Source organism: Pelophylax lessonae (genome assembly GCF_965119305.1).
Source record: "Pelophylax lessonae genome assembly, chromosome: 8".
NCBI classification, from domain to species: domain Eukaryota; kingdom Metazoa; phylum Chordata; class Amphibia; order Anura; family Ranidae; genus Pelophylax; species Pelophylax lessonae.
This window is the reverse complement of record NC_138775.1, coordinates 216,679,736-216,693,648: the sequence shown is the minus strand read 5'-3', so window position 1 is coordinate 216,693,648 and position 13,913 is coordinate 216,679,736.

Genomic DNA, 13,913 nt, shown 5'->3' with positions numbered 1-13,913 from the left:
CCTCCCACGCTATTGTTTGGCCACGCCTTTATTTTTTTGCTGCAGCACGCTTCGCCGCAGGTCACACGCTTCTACCCCCCTCAAGTGTCCCTCATTCTCAAGTTTGAAAGTTGGGAGGTATGGGTTATTTCTAACTATGCGCCGGGGATCTGCGCTATCTTAGACTGATGCTAACACTAACTAATGTCACCTGTGACACTAATAATAGTGATCAGAAAAAAAATGTACACTATAAAAGTGACACTGTGACAGGGCAATGAAGGGGTGATCGGGGAGGGGGGGGGATCAGGGGGTTTATCTTTATTGGGGGGGGGACCCTAAACCTACTTGGGACAGTAAAGTACTCGCTAGCGCTAACTGTAGTCACAATCACACTCACAGATATACAAAAAAACTCTAAATTATCTGTGTATAGTGTGCAATGTGACATGGGGGAAGGGGTTAACTGGGGGTGATCAGGGGGAGATCAGGGGTTTAAATCTTTATTGGGGGTTGGCAGGTATCCTAACCCTAAAAGGAACGGCTGCAAGCGTTAAACCTGGTCACAAGTAGAGATGGCCTTGCGGTTCGCCCAGCGGTCGGTTCGCAGCAAATTTTGCTTGTTCGCTACCCGCCAAATTTGCGTTCGCGGTAGCCATATTAGTTTACATTGGGGAGAACTTTGACCCATGACACAGCCGTCAGGTGGAATGGGACAGCCAATTGAAACTTTCCAGAACATGGACAGTCCCCCTACAATATAAATAGACCTGAGCTGTTAGCCATTTCACATTCCGCTTTCTGCCAGTGTAGGGAGAGGTCTGCTGTGCTCATGAGGGAGCGTTTGCTAGACACAAATAGCGCTGTGAAGATCCACAAAAGTCCTTTTCAGGGCTGGTATTTTGGTATAGGTCTACTAGTATCTTTTGAGTTTAGGGACAGGTATCCAGTCGTTGCTTTAGGGGCAGTTAGAGATCGGCTGCAGTGATACAAATCGCTCTGTTAATGTCCACAAAAGTCCTTTACAGGGCTGGTATTTCGGTATAGGTCCAGTCTCTCTTCAGTATAGGGACAGGTTATCCAGTCTGTGCTGTAGGGACAGTAAAGCCCCGTACACACGTACCGATCGTCGGCATACAAATGTTCGTCTTTTCTCCCCGGGATGTCGGTGTCTGTTGAAAAGTGCAAAGACAGCACAAGGACAGCACAAGAATTTTGTCTGCAGACTTCAGCTGACTGCAGAAGTGATGTCATGTAATGGTTAACTTTCCCTGTGTTTTTAATTTTCTGAGCATGCCCAGTCTTGCAAATCTGCGGTCTGTCGGCCGAATTCTGTACTGACAGGCGAACAATCGTCCGTTCTGGTGTCCGCAGACAAAAATTTTCATGTTTGCAAGAAAGAATTTTGTCCGCGGATTGTGCGCAGACAGCTGTCGGAGGCACCATACTAACACGCGTACAATCGGCAGATCTTTCGTCCGCCGACGTTTGTATGACGACGATCGGTACGTGTGTACGGGCCTTTAGAGATCGTCATCTGCAGTGACACAAATTGCTCTGTTAATGTCCACAAAAGTCATTTAAAGGGCTGAAAATTGTTTGGTATTGCTGTGCAGTGCACTAAAAAGGGAAGGGGGGTGGGGGAGGAGGTTAATCCACAGTATAACATACTTTGTAGAAAGCATATTATAGTGGATTAGCAGTATTATTGTGCACTGTGCAGCATTGTGACAGGTGTGGTAGTGACTGAGCGTTTCTGCAGCAATACTACACACAGTGGCAAACTCCCTGGCCAATTATTTGTAGAACTGGTGTGATAGACCAGTGGCCCCCCAATACCACATATTGAAGTGTGGTGTTATCTGAGTATACTTTTACAAGTGTATTTCTGTCCTGCAACAATATTGCCTCTTTTGCTGAGTTAAGTCTGATACACACAGTGCCAAACTCCCTGGCCAATTTTTTCAACAACTAGTGTGATAGACCAGTGGCCCCCCAATACCACATATTGAAGTGGGGTGTTATTTACCAGTATACTTTTCTAAGAGTGTATTTTAGTCCTGCAAAAAATTGGCCTCTCTTGCTGTGTTGACTGTGCTACATACAGTGACAACAGTTACTGGGCAATTATTTGTAGAACTGGTGTGATAAACCTGTGGCCGCCAAATACCACAGATTAAAGCGGGTATTATATACCTTTTTCCAGATATACTGCAATTCTCTAGAGACTTTTGTCACAGGGTAATTAAAAACCTGACAGGCAGAGGAAGAGGCAGAGACATACGCAGGGGTGGTAGGGGTAGGGCAGGAGCAGTAGGCCGGAGCTTAACTGTGAAGTTTCAAAAGCCGCGTGCAATTACGTCAAAGGACGCACCAAACTTGGTTGAGTGGCTCACTCAGCCTTCCTCTTCTGCACCCTCCTCATCCTCTTTATCTGCACCCTCTTCACGCTCTGCTGTGTGCACCCCCAAAGACACCACCACCACATACCCTCCGCTTGAGTCACTGGAATTATTTTCCGATCCATCACAAGACCTTTGCGAGAGGAGGTAGCAACAGCCGCCACTCGAATGTTAGTAGTGGGGAAGGTGACGTGGATGATGACGAGTCTATGGACGTCACGTGGGAGTCCACAAGAGAGGAAGGGGAAGGGAGTTCAGAGGGAGAGACGGACCGGCAGATAGGGAGGAGAGGCAGGCAGAACTTGCATTGCACAAGAGGTAGAAAGCAGACTGCAAATGTATCAGGAGCGAGCCATCAACCATGTACAGTCACATCTGGCACTCCCAGGACGCCGGCACATGGCTCCACAGTGTGGGATTTTTTTAATGTGTCCATTGCTGACAACAGTGTTGCCATCTGCAGCCTTTGCAGTCAACGCATAAGTCGCAGTAATCCCAACACTCACCTAGGGACCACCGCCTTAAGAAGGCACCTGAACTCCCATCACCGAGCCCAGTGGAAGCAACACTGTCAGAACCCACAAAGCCACACTCCAGGCTCTCACCGTCCAGCCCCTTCTCCTATTCCTCTCTCCTCACATTTGCCCTCCGCTCCACCTTCCATGATGCCGTCGTCACGTTGTTCTGGAAAAAGGCAGGCTTCTGTGGTCCAAATGTTGGAGCGGAAAAAAAATGATGACGCCGGATAACCCTCTTGCCCAACGTTTGACTGCTGGCTTGTCGGAACTGATAGCCCAAAATCAGTCCATAAAGTGCTTGCAAAAAAGTGCTTCATAAACCAATAGTGCTTCAATATTATTCGGGGGTGATCTGGGTGATAAGTGTAGGGTGAAGAAAAACATGCACCCCTCCAGTATATCCCGCACTCACCAGAGATATATACCCCTACAGGGGTAATAAGCTTTAGGATAATAGCCTCTTTCCTACGGATCCTAGTAGTGGGCTCTTAGGTGGAAATATCCCTGGGTGTCTCCTCTCAGCGCGGTCAGATGTTGCCAATGCACAAGATCACCATAATAATCCTGCAAGGAGGGTTGGAATTGGTAGGTTTGAAGTATGCTTTTAATCCACTCAGTGATGTTCATGGATGATCTGTTGAATTTTAATTTTCCATTCAAAGCTTTTGTAGATGGTGTTTATAGGTGGGATACCAGCCAGTATCTTCAAAGAGTGTCAATTCCCTGAAAGGTGATATGTGAATGACAATTTATAGTAGCTAGATAATCCCACAGCACAGATGCCTTTACACCATGGGGTTCCAAGGTAATGCCTTTACACCTTGGAACCCCATGGTGTAAATGCATCTGTGTTGTGGGATTATCTAGCTACTATAAATTGTCATTCACATATCACCTTTCAGGGAATTGACACTCTTTGAAGATACTGGCTGGTATCCCACCTATAAACACCATCTACAAAAGCTTTGAATGGAAAATTAAAATTCAACAGATCATCCATGAACATCACTGAGTGGATTAAAAGCATACTTCAAACCTACCAATTCCAACCCTCCTTGCAGGATTATTATGGTGATCTTGTGCATTGGCAACATCTGACCTCGCTGAGAGGAGACACCCAGGGATATTTCCACCTAAGAGCCCACTACTAGGATCCGTAGGAAAGAGGCTATTATCCTAAAGCTTATTACCCCTGTAGGGGTATATATCTCTGGTGAGTGCGGGATATACTGGAGGGGTGCATGTTTTTCTTCACTCTACACTTATCACCCGGATCACCCCCCCCGAATAATATTGAAGCATTATTGGTTTATGAAGCACTTTTTTGCAAGCACTTTATGGACTAATTTTGGACTTTTTTGAGTTAATATATATATATTTAATACTTTTGGTGTTTTCACTGGATATTTTACACTGGCACTTTGTTATTGTCATTTTTATTGATTGCACACATCACTTTATGCTCACAACTTATGTGTCTATTTTTATCTCTATTTATTTTATATACTAATGTTTGGATAATTTTTTATAATTTTTCATACAATGTTTTTACATAGGTTTATTCACAGTGTTTTACATTTAATTGCACACTAGTATTTTATTGCACAATATTTTAACCCCTTCCACAATTAGTATATACTTACCTTTTAATAGACAGCGCCATTTTACCTCGTTTTACTTCTTCACAAGGGGTGGTCAGAATGCAGCACTTCCAGGCCTTACTGAGGGAAATGCTGCATTCTGCTTTTCCGTGCGCTAGAGGAGGAGGAATTTCCAGTCACGGGGAGACAGTTGCGGGTAGCAATCCAACAGCGCCTGCAAGAAGAGGGCGGTTGGAAGATGTCTTGGTCACTTCAGATATGAGATTCTTCTTTAAGCCGAACCATCGACAGCTGTACTCCGGATACAGCATGAGGCAATGCCTAGACAGACAGGTGTCTGACTACATCGGGTTAACGGCCGATGTGGACGTTCTGAGGAGTGATAAAACTCTGGACTACTGGGTGGGCAGGCTTGACCTCTGGCCAGAGCTTGCACAATTTGCAATGGAAATGTTGGCTTGCCCCCCGTCCAGTGGCCTGTCCGAAAGGACGTTCAGCGCAGCAGGGGGGATCGTGACCGATAAGAGCACTCGCCTAGCTCATTACAGAGTAGACTACCTCACATTTATAAAAATGAATGAGGCATGGATCTCTGAGGAATTCAACACATGTGACCAGTAGACCAGGTTTCATCGAAATTCCTCATGCCAGGCCACAAATATTCGCCAGACCGACATCCACCCACAACAATTCCTGGTCCTTGGCTTTGCTACATACAGCGGCATCAAAGGCATTTCATGTCCATTGAATGGCAAATTTTTGGGGCCTTTCAGGGCTGACAATTATTTTTTCTGTGAATGCCTAATGTACCTCCAGCCACCAAATACTAAGTTCTTTTGCTGTCAGTTCAACCCATGTGAGCCAATTTTTGCAGCCTATACAGGCCGACACTTACTTCTGTATCCTGTAAACGCCTACCGTACCTCTAGCCATCAAAAACGAAGTTCTTTGCTGTCAGTTCAAACCATGTGAGCTAATTTTTGCAGCCTATACAGGCCGACACTTACTTCTGTATACTGTGAATGTATACTGTACCTCCAGCCATCAAATACACTACATTCTTTGCTGTCATTAAAAACCATGTGAGCTAATTTTTGGGGCCTATACAGGCAGACACTTCTGTATCCTGTGAAAGCCTACTGTACCTCTAGCCATCAAATACTACATTCTTTGCTGTCAGTTCAACCCATGTGAGCTAATTTTTGCAGCCTATACAGGCCGACACTTACTTCTGTATACTGTGAATGCCTACTGTACCTCTAGCCATCAAATACTAAGTTCTTTGCTGTCAGTTCTAGAGATGACCTTGCGGTTCGCCCGGTGGTCGGTTTGCGGCAAATTTTGCTTGTTCGCTATCCGCCAAATTTGCGGACACATGGCGTCGTTCGCGGCGGCCATATTTGTTTACATTGGGGAGAACTTTGACCTGTGACATAGCCGTCAGGTGGAACGGGGACAGCCAATTGAAACATTCCAGCACATGGACAGTCCCCCTACCCTATAAATAGACCCGATCTGGCGGCCATTTCACATTCCGTTTTTTGCGAGTGTAGGGAGAGGTCTGCTGTACTCATCAGGGAGAGTTTGCTAGACACATATAGGGATGTGAAGATCCACAAAAGTCCTTTTCAGGGCTGGTATTTCGGTATAGGTCTAGTATCTTTTGAGCTTAGGAAGAGGTATCCAGTGGTTGCTTTAGGGGCAGTTAGAGATCGGCTGCAGTCACACACAAATCGCTCTGTCAATTTCCACAAAAGTCATTTAAAGTGCTCCAATGTCGTTTTAGGGTCTATTACAGTCTCTTTACTATAGGGAGAGGTATCCAGTGGTTGCTTTAGCGGCAGTTAGAGATCGGCTGCAGTCACACACAAATCGCTCTGTCAATTTCCACAAAAGTCATTTAAAGTGCTCCAATGTCGTTTTAGGGTCTATTACAGTCTCTTTACTATAGGGAGAGGTATCCAGTGGTTGCTTTAGCGGCAGTTAGAGATCGGCTGCAGTCACACACAAATCGCTCGGTCAATTTCCACAAAAGTCATTTAAAGTGCTCCAATGTCGTTTTAGGGTCTATTACAGTCTCTTTAATATAGGGAGAGGTATCCAGTGGTTGCTTTAGGGGCAGTTAGAGATGGGCTGCAGTCACACACAAATTGCTCTGTCAATGTCCACAAAAGTCATTTAAAGTGCTCCAATGTCATTTTAGGGTCTATTACAGTCTCTTTACTATAGGGAGAGGTATCCAGTGGTTGCTTTAGGGGCAGTTAGAGATCAGCTGCAGTCACACACAAATTGCTCTGTCAATGTCCACAAAAGTCATTTAAAGTGCTCCAATGTCGTTTTAGGGTCTATTACAGTCTCTTTACTATAGGGAGAGGTATCCAGTGGTTGCTTTAGGGGCAGTTAGAGATCGGCTGCAGTCACACACAAATCGCTGCCAATGTCCACAAAAGTCATTTAAAATGCTCCAATGTTGTTATAGGGTCTATTACAGTCTCTTTACTATAGGGAGAGGTATCCAGTGGTTGCTTTAGGGACAGTTGGAGTTTGGCTGCAGTCACACACAAATCGCTCTGTCAATGTCCACAAAAGTCATTTAAATGCTCCAATGTCATTATAGGGTCTATTACTGTCTCTTTACTATAGGGAGAGGTATCCAGTGGTTTCTTTAGGGGCAGTTAGAGATCGGCTGCAGTCACACACAAATCGCTCTGTCAATATCCACAAAAGTCATTTAAAATGCTCCAATGTTGTTATAGGGTCTATTACAGTCTCTTTACTATAGGGAGAGGTATCCAGTGGTTGCTTTAGGGGCAGTTAGAGTTTGGCTGCAGTCACACACAAATCGCTCTGTCAATGTCCACAAAAGTCATTTAAATGCTCCAATGTCATTATAGGGTCTATTACTGTCTCTTTACTATAGGGAGAGGTATCCAGTGGTTGCTTTAGGGGCAGTTGGAGATCGGCTGCAGTCACACACAAATCGCTCTGTCAATGTCCACAAAAGTCATTTAAAATGCTCCAATGTCGTTATAGTGTCTATTACAGTCTCTTTACTATAGGGAGAGGTATCCAGTGTTTGCTTTAGGGGCAGTTAGAGATCTCTGTATACTGTAAACGCCTACTGTACCTCTAGCCATCATATACTACGTTCTTTGCTGTCAGTTCAACCCATGTGAGCTAATTTTTGCCGCCTATACAGGTCACCACTTACTTGTGTATACTGTGAACGCCTACTGTACCTCTAGCCATCATATACAATGTTCCTTGCTGTCAGTTCAACCCATGTGAACTAATTTTTGCCGCCTATACAGGCCGACACTTACTTCTGTATACTGTGAATTCCTACTGTACCTCTAGCCATCATATACTACGTATTGAAGTGGGGTGTTATCTGAGTATAATTTTACAAGTGTATTTGTGTCCTGCAACAATATTGCCTCTTTTGCTGAGTGAAGTCTGATACACACAGTGCCAAACTCACTGGCCATTTTTTTGAACAACTGGTGTGATAAACCAGTGGCCCCCCAATACCACATATTGAAGTGTGGTGTTATCTGAGTATACTTTCATAAGTGTATTTGTGTCCTGCAACAATATTGCCTCTTTTGCTGTGTTAACTGCTGAATTTGTCAGTTGGTAAAGTGGTGTGCGACAACGGTGCCAATCTGCTGAGCTCGCTGAAACAGGGCAAAATAACACATGTGCCATGCAGGGAAATCTCGGGCCATTTACGAAGTTCTTACACAGCCATGGCTTGCCTTGCTGAGATTCAGCGGTGACACAACCTGCCCCTCATGCGTCTTATTTGTGACTGCCTGACGCGATGGAACTCAAGTTGCATATCCTCTAGCCATCAAAAACAAAGTTCTTTGCTGTCAGTTCAAACCATGTGAGCTAATTTTTGGAGCCTATACAGGCTGACACTTACCGTTCTGTGTACTGTGAATGCCTACCGTACCTCTAGCCATCAAAAACAAAGTTCTTTGCTGTCAGTTCAAACCATGTGAGCTAATTTTTGGAGCCTATACAGGCTGACACTTACCGTTCTGTGTACTGTGAACGCCTACCGTACCTCTAGCCATCAAAAACAAAGTTCTTTGCTGTCAGTTCAACCCATGTGAGCTAATTTTTGGAGCCTATACAGGCCGACACTTACCATTCTGTGTACTGTGAATGCCTACTGTACCTCTAGCCATCAAAAAATGAAGTTCTTTGCTGTCAATTAAACCCATGTGGGATAATTTTTATGGCCGACACTTCACTGTATTATGTGAATGCCTAATGTACCTTCAGCCACAGAAAACGACGTTCGTAGCTGTCAGGTAAACGCATGTGGGCTAATTTTTGGGGCCTGGAATGGCCGACACTTACTTCTTTATCATGTGAATGCCTAATTTTTCAGACTGGAAAAGAGAAACAATGGGTCTGTAAAGGTTCCGCCAAATTGTGGAATGGATGCGGACCCATTTTACAGATGTGTGAATGGACCCTATATGTATTAGACAATGTATTTACCGGCTGCTGTCAGTTCTGGCTGATTTATGAAAAAATGTATATATTTTTTGTTGTAAAAAAAAAAAACAATTTAGGGCAACTTTTTTAATTGCAATACTTCTGTTATGACATTGTCTATGTGCTGGTACTATTTGTGCACAGCTAGTATGTATTTTGTGGCTGCAAATATGACCTAAAGGTTTTTAAAGTTCGCCTCCCATTAAAGTCAATAGGGCCCGCCGCAAACTCGCGGTTCGCGGACTTTTGAGAAAATTTGCAGCTAGTGTTCGCGAACTGCCCCAGCCGATGTTTGTCCATCACTAGTCAGTTCAACCCATGTGAGCTAATTTTTGGGGCCTATACAGGCCGACGCTTACTTCTGTATACTGTGAATGCCTACTGTACCTCTAGCCATCAAATACTAAGTTCTTGGCTGTCAGTTCAACCCATTTGAGCTCATTTTTGCAGCCTATACAGGCCGACACTTCTGTGTACTGTGTGAATGCCTACTGTACCTCCAGCCATCAAATACACTACGTTCTTTGCTGTCAGTTTAACCCATGTGGGCGAATTTTTGGGGCCTATACAGGCCGACACTTACTTCTGTATACTGTGAATGCCTAATGTACCTCTAGCCATCAAATAGACTACATTCTTTGCTGTAAGTTAAACCTATATGGGCTAATTTTTGGGTCCTATACTGGCCGGCACTTCTGTAGCCTGTGAATGTCTAATGTACCTTCAGCCACAGAATACTACATTCTTAGCTGTCAGGTAAACGCATGTGGGCTAATTTTATGGGGCCTTTTATGGCCGACACTTACTTCTGTAGCCTGTGAATGCCTAATGTACCTTCAGCCACAGAATACTACATTCTTAGCTGTCAGGTAAACGCATGTGGGCTAATTTTTGGGGCCTTTTATGGCCGACACTTACTTCTGTATTATGTGAATGTCTAATGTACCTTCAGCCAAAGAAAACAACGTTCTTAGCTGTCAGGTAAACGCATGTGGGCTAATTTTTGGGGCCAATACTGGACGACACTTACTTCTGTATCCTGTGAATGCCTAATGTACCTTCAGCCATAGAATACTATGTTCTTAGCTGTCCGGTAAACGTATGTGGGCTAATGTTTGGGGCCTGGAATGGCCGATACTTCTTTATCCTGTGAATGCCTAATTTTTCAGACTTGAAATGAAAACCATGGGTCTGTAAAGGTTCTGCCAAATTGTGTAATGGATGCGGACCCATTTTACAGATGTGTGAATGGACCCTATATGTATTAGACATGTATTTACCGGCTGCTGTCAGTTCTGGCTGATTTATGAAAAAAAAAAAAAATATATATATATATATATATTTTTTGCTGTAAAAAAAATAAATAAAAATTTTGGGCAACTTTTTCAATTGCAATACTTCTGTTATGACATTGTCCATGTGCTGGGACTATTTGTGCACAGCTAGTATGTCTTTTTTGGCTGCAAACATGACCTAAATGTTTTTAAACAAAAAAAGGAGAGTTCCCCTGTTGATGGGACTTTAAAGGCACTTTAAAAAATCATCATCCAAAAGAATTGATTTACATAGAAAAATTAGTTTATTAAATATACTTAAATGTTAAAAATAAGGCAAGCCATATACAATACATGACAAGGATTGGCAGATGGTAACCACATGAAACAAGGGTGAGTACTCAACGCGTTTCGAAGTTAATTGTAACCTCTTCTTCAGGGGTAACCTTTGAGTGTTTTTCTGTTGGTGATCAAGTGTAAGTATAAGTAATTTGTACACTAATTACAACATGTATACTTTTAAGAACAAACATAGGTGTTATAAAGGGTTTTGGTATATTCATTGCAACATATATACATCAAAAAGAATATACATGTGAATATTGAAAAGATAATACACTTACATCATCTGCTTGTTTGTAAGAATTGTAAGCTTGCCAATAATAAAAACATTCAGGCTGTTTGAGGACCTGACTGGTGATATGCTGCCAGAGAAAGTGACATCCACTGAATGCTGATGTTCCCCAATTGGCTATCACGGGTCTGTGTGTTAGCCAGCAAAAAGCTGGTTGAGGACAGCTGAAATCCAAGAAACTGGAGATCCTGCTGGATAAAGATCAAAAGGGAAGATCAAATAAAGTAATAACCAGATGGATTGTGTACTGAAAATACACACCCATCTGTTAAGATCTGAAGTGGAGATAAGTATAATTTTAAACCACTGATTGTGTATAGAAAAGTATATGGAAAAGAGATATGTTTGGAGTTGTGACACAATAGTCACCATTGTCCAACAAGGATATAACAAAAGATAATAAAGGGCCATTGTTCACCTCATCAAGAGGCTATGTTTGTGAAAGGACAAGACATTTGTGTAATAAAAAAAAAGGTTTAGTCTAAACTGTCAAGGTTACCTTTATATAGACTCTAGCAAGTTAGATGACAACCGTGCTCCTGGCAGGCAGCAGTGCAAGTGTCCGCCAAAGGAGAACGGTTTAAATAGTACCTTGAAGGGACAAATTGGTTCCACATTGTTCTAATTGCCTGATAATGGATCTGACCAGCTGTCTCCTATTGTGGATTCCCTGGATCACTAGGGAACCGCGACCCCTACCGCGCATGTGCAATACATGATGCGGCGGAGAAGCGACCAGCTCCTGCATTCCAGCGGCACGGACTGATTCCGTCAGCATGGAACGCAGGCGGAAGTGTGCCGAGCATGCGCTGACAATCCCTTGCGGGATCTGGATGGATAGCGACGTCTCCCACAATAGGCGTCCACAAGGTGGCGCCTAAGACCGTGCCGGGTATGTCCCCAAGAAAACATACACAAGAAACCGGATACCGGGGAACAGGATGCAAACAGCATAATTTACAAATGAGGGGGAAAAAAAACAAAAAAAACAGATAAGACCATAGAAAAGGTTTATAATAACTGGCATGATATTGAAAGTAATAGCATTTCCAACATAATCTTAGTGTGAATAATAAAGAGTTCTCTAATGACATGACAATCACCAGTACTTGTGGCACGTTACATATGAGGCGGTGAGCGGGAAGGCCAAAGTTGCGCTGCAGCGCTGACAGGTGAGCAGCAGAAGGGTGAGAACGCCGAAAGTGCGCACAGACGGCCCGCACTTTCTGCAGCAGCTCTGACATATCGGGGTAATTTCTAAGGAACCTCTGCACCACCAAATTTAGCACATGCGCCAGTCAAGGGATGTGTGTCAAACCGGCTAGGCCCAGAGCTGCTACGAGATTTCGCCTGTTATCACACACCACCAGGCCGGGCTTGAGGCTCACTGGCACCAACCACTCATCAGTCTGCTGTTGAATGCCCCTCCACAAATCCTGCATGGTGTGTGGTTTTTTTCCCCCCAAAACAGGCAAGTTTTAAAACTGCCTGCTGTCGTTTACCCCTGGCTGTGCTGAATTTGGTGGTGAAGGTGTTACGCTGACCGGAAGAGGAGGCGATAGAGGATGAGGAATCAGAGTAGGAGGAGTTAGGAACAGGAGGAAAACTGAAGCACCCTGCAATCCTTGGTGGTGGAAGGACATGCGCCAAACTGCTATCCGCCTCAGGCCCAGCCGCCACTGCATTTACCCAGTGTGCTGTTAGGGAGATATAACGTCCCTGACCGTGCTTACTGGTCCACGTATCCGTAGTTAGGTGGACCTTGCCACAAATGGCGTTGCCCAGTGCACACCTGATTTTGTCACCCACTTGGTTGTGCAGGGAAGGGATGGCTTGCCTGGAAAAGTAGTGGCGGCTGGGCACGACGTACTGTGGGACAGCCACCGCGATAAGGCTTTTAAAACTCTGCGTCTCCACCAGCCGGAATGACAGCATTTCAAAGGCCAGGACTTTTGAAATGCTTGCATTCGGGGCCAGGGATCACGGGTGGGTAGGGGGGTACTTCCTCTTCCGCTCCAGTGTTTGGGAGATAGAAAGCTGAACGCTTCCACGGGACATTGTGGAGATGGTTGTTGGTGACCCAGGTGGTGGTGTTGCTGGCAGATCCTTTGTTCGCAGGGTGGCAGGTGCCGGTCTCACTACAGAGGTAGATGAAGAGGCCGAGACTGCAGCAGAAGAGAAAGCAGGAGGAGCCAGAGACCTTTCTTGGTTTTTGAGGTGTCCTACTCCACTGCAGCTCCTGCTTTGCACTTAGATGCCTGGTCATGCAGGTTTTGCTCAGGTTGAGAAGGTTTATGCCTCGCTTCAGGCTCTGATTGCACAGCGTGCAAACCACTCGTGTCCTGTCATCATCACATTGTCTGAAGAACTGCCACGCTAGGGAACTCCTTTGAGCTGGCTTTGGTGTGCTCGATCCCTTGCTGCGTTGGGCAGTAGCAGGCATATCGTCTAGGGCACGGCCGCTCCGCTTTTGCACCCTGCTCCCTCTTCTGCTGTGCTGGTGGCTCTGTGCGACCACCACCTCTTCCTCCAAACTACTCAGGTCACCTGCATGACGTCCATTCCATGCGGGGTCGAGGACCTCATCGTCCTTCACATCATCTTCCACACAGTCTTCACCCCGGCAACCCTTGTCGGTCTCCACAATTCAGAATTCCGCAGCAGTTGGCACCTGTGTTTCATCATCATCCGAGATGTGCTGCGACAGTCCTCCCATGTACTCATCTTGAGACATAAGTGGTTGGGCATTGGTGCACTCAATCTCTTCCACTTCTGGGGCAGGGCTAGGTGGATGGCCCTGGGAAACCATGCTAACAGAGTCATCAAAAAGAAGAAGAGACTGCTGCATTACTTGGGGCTCAGACTGCTTGCCCTATCTACTATCACCTGTACTTGTTCTGGCCTCAACATTTGTAGAGGCGCATTAGGCCCTGCCAAATCCTGCTGTAAGGTTCTGTCGCCTACTCGCAGCTGAGAAAGGTGTTTCACTTGTG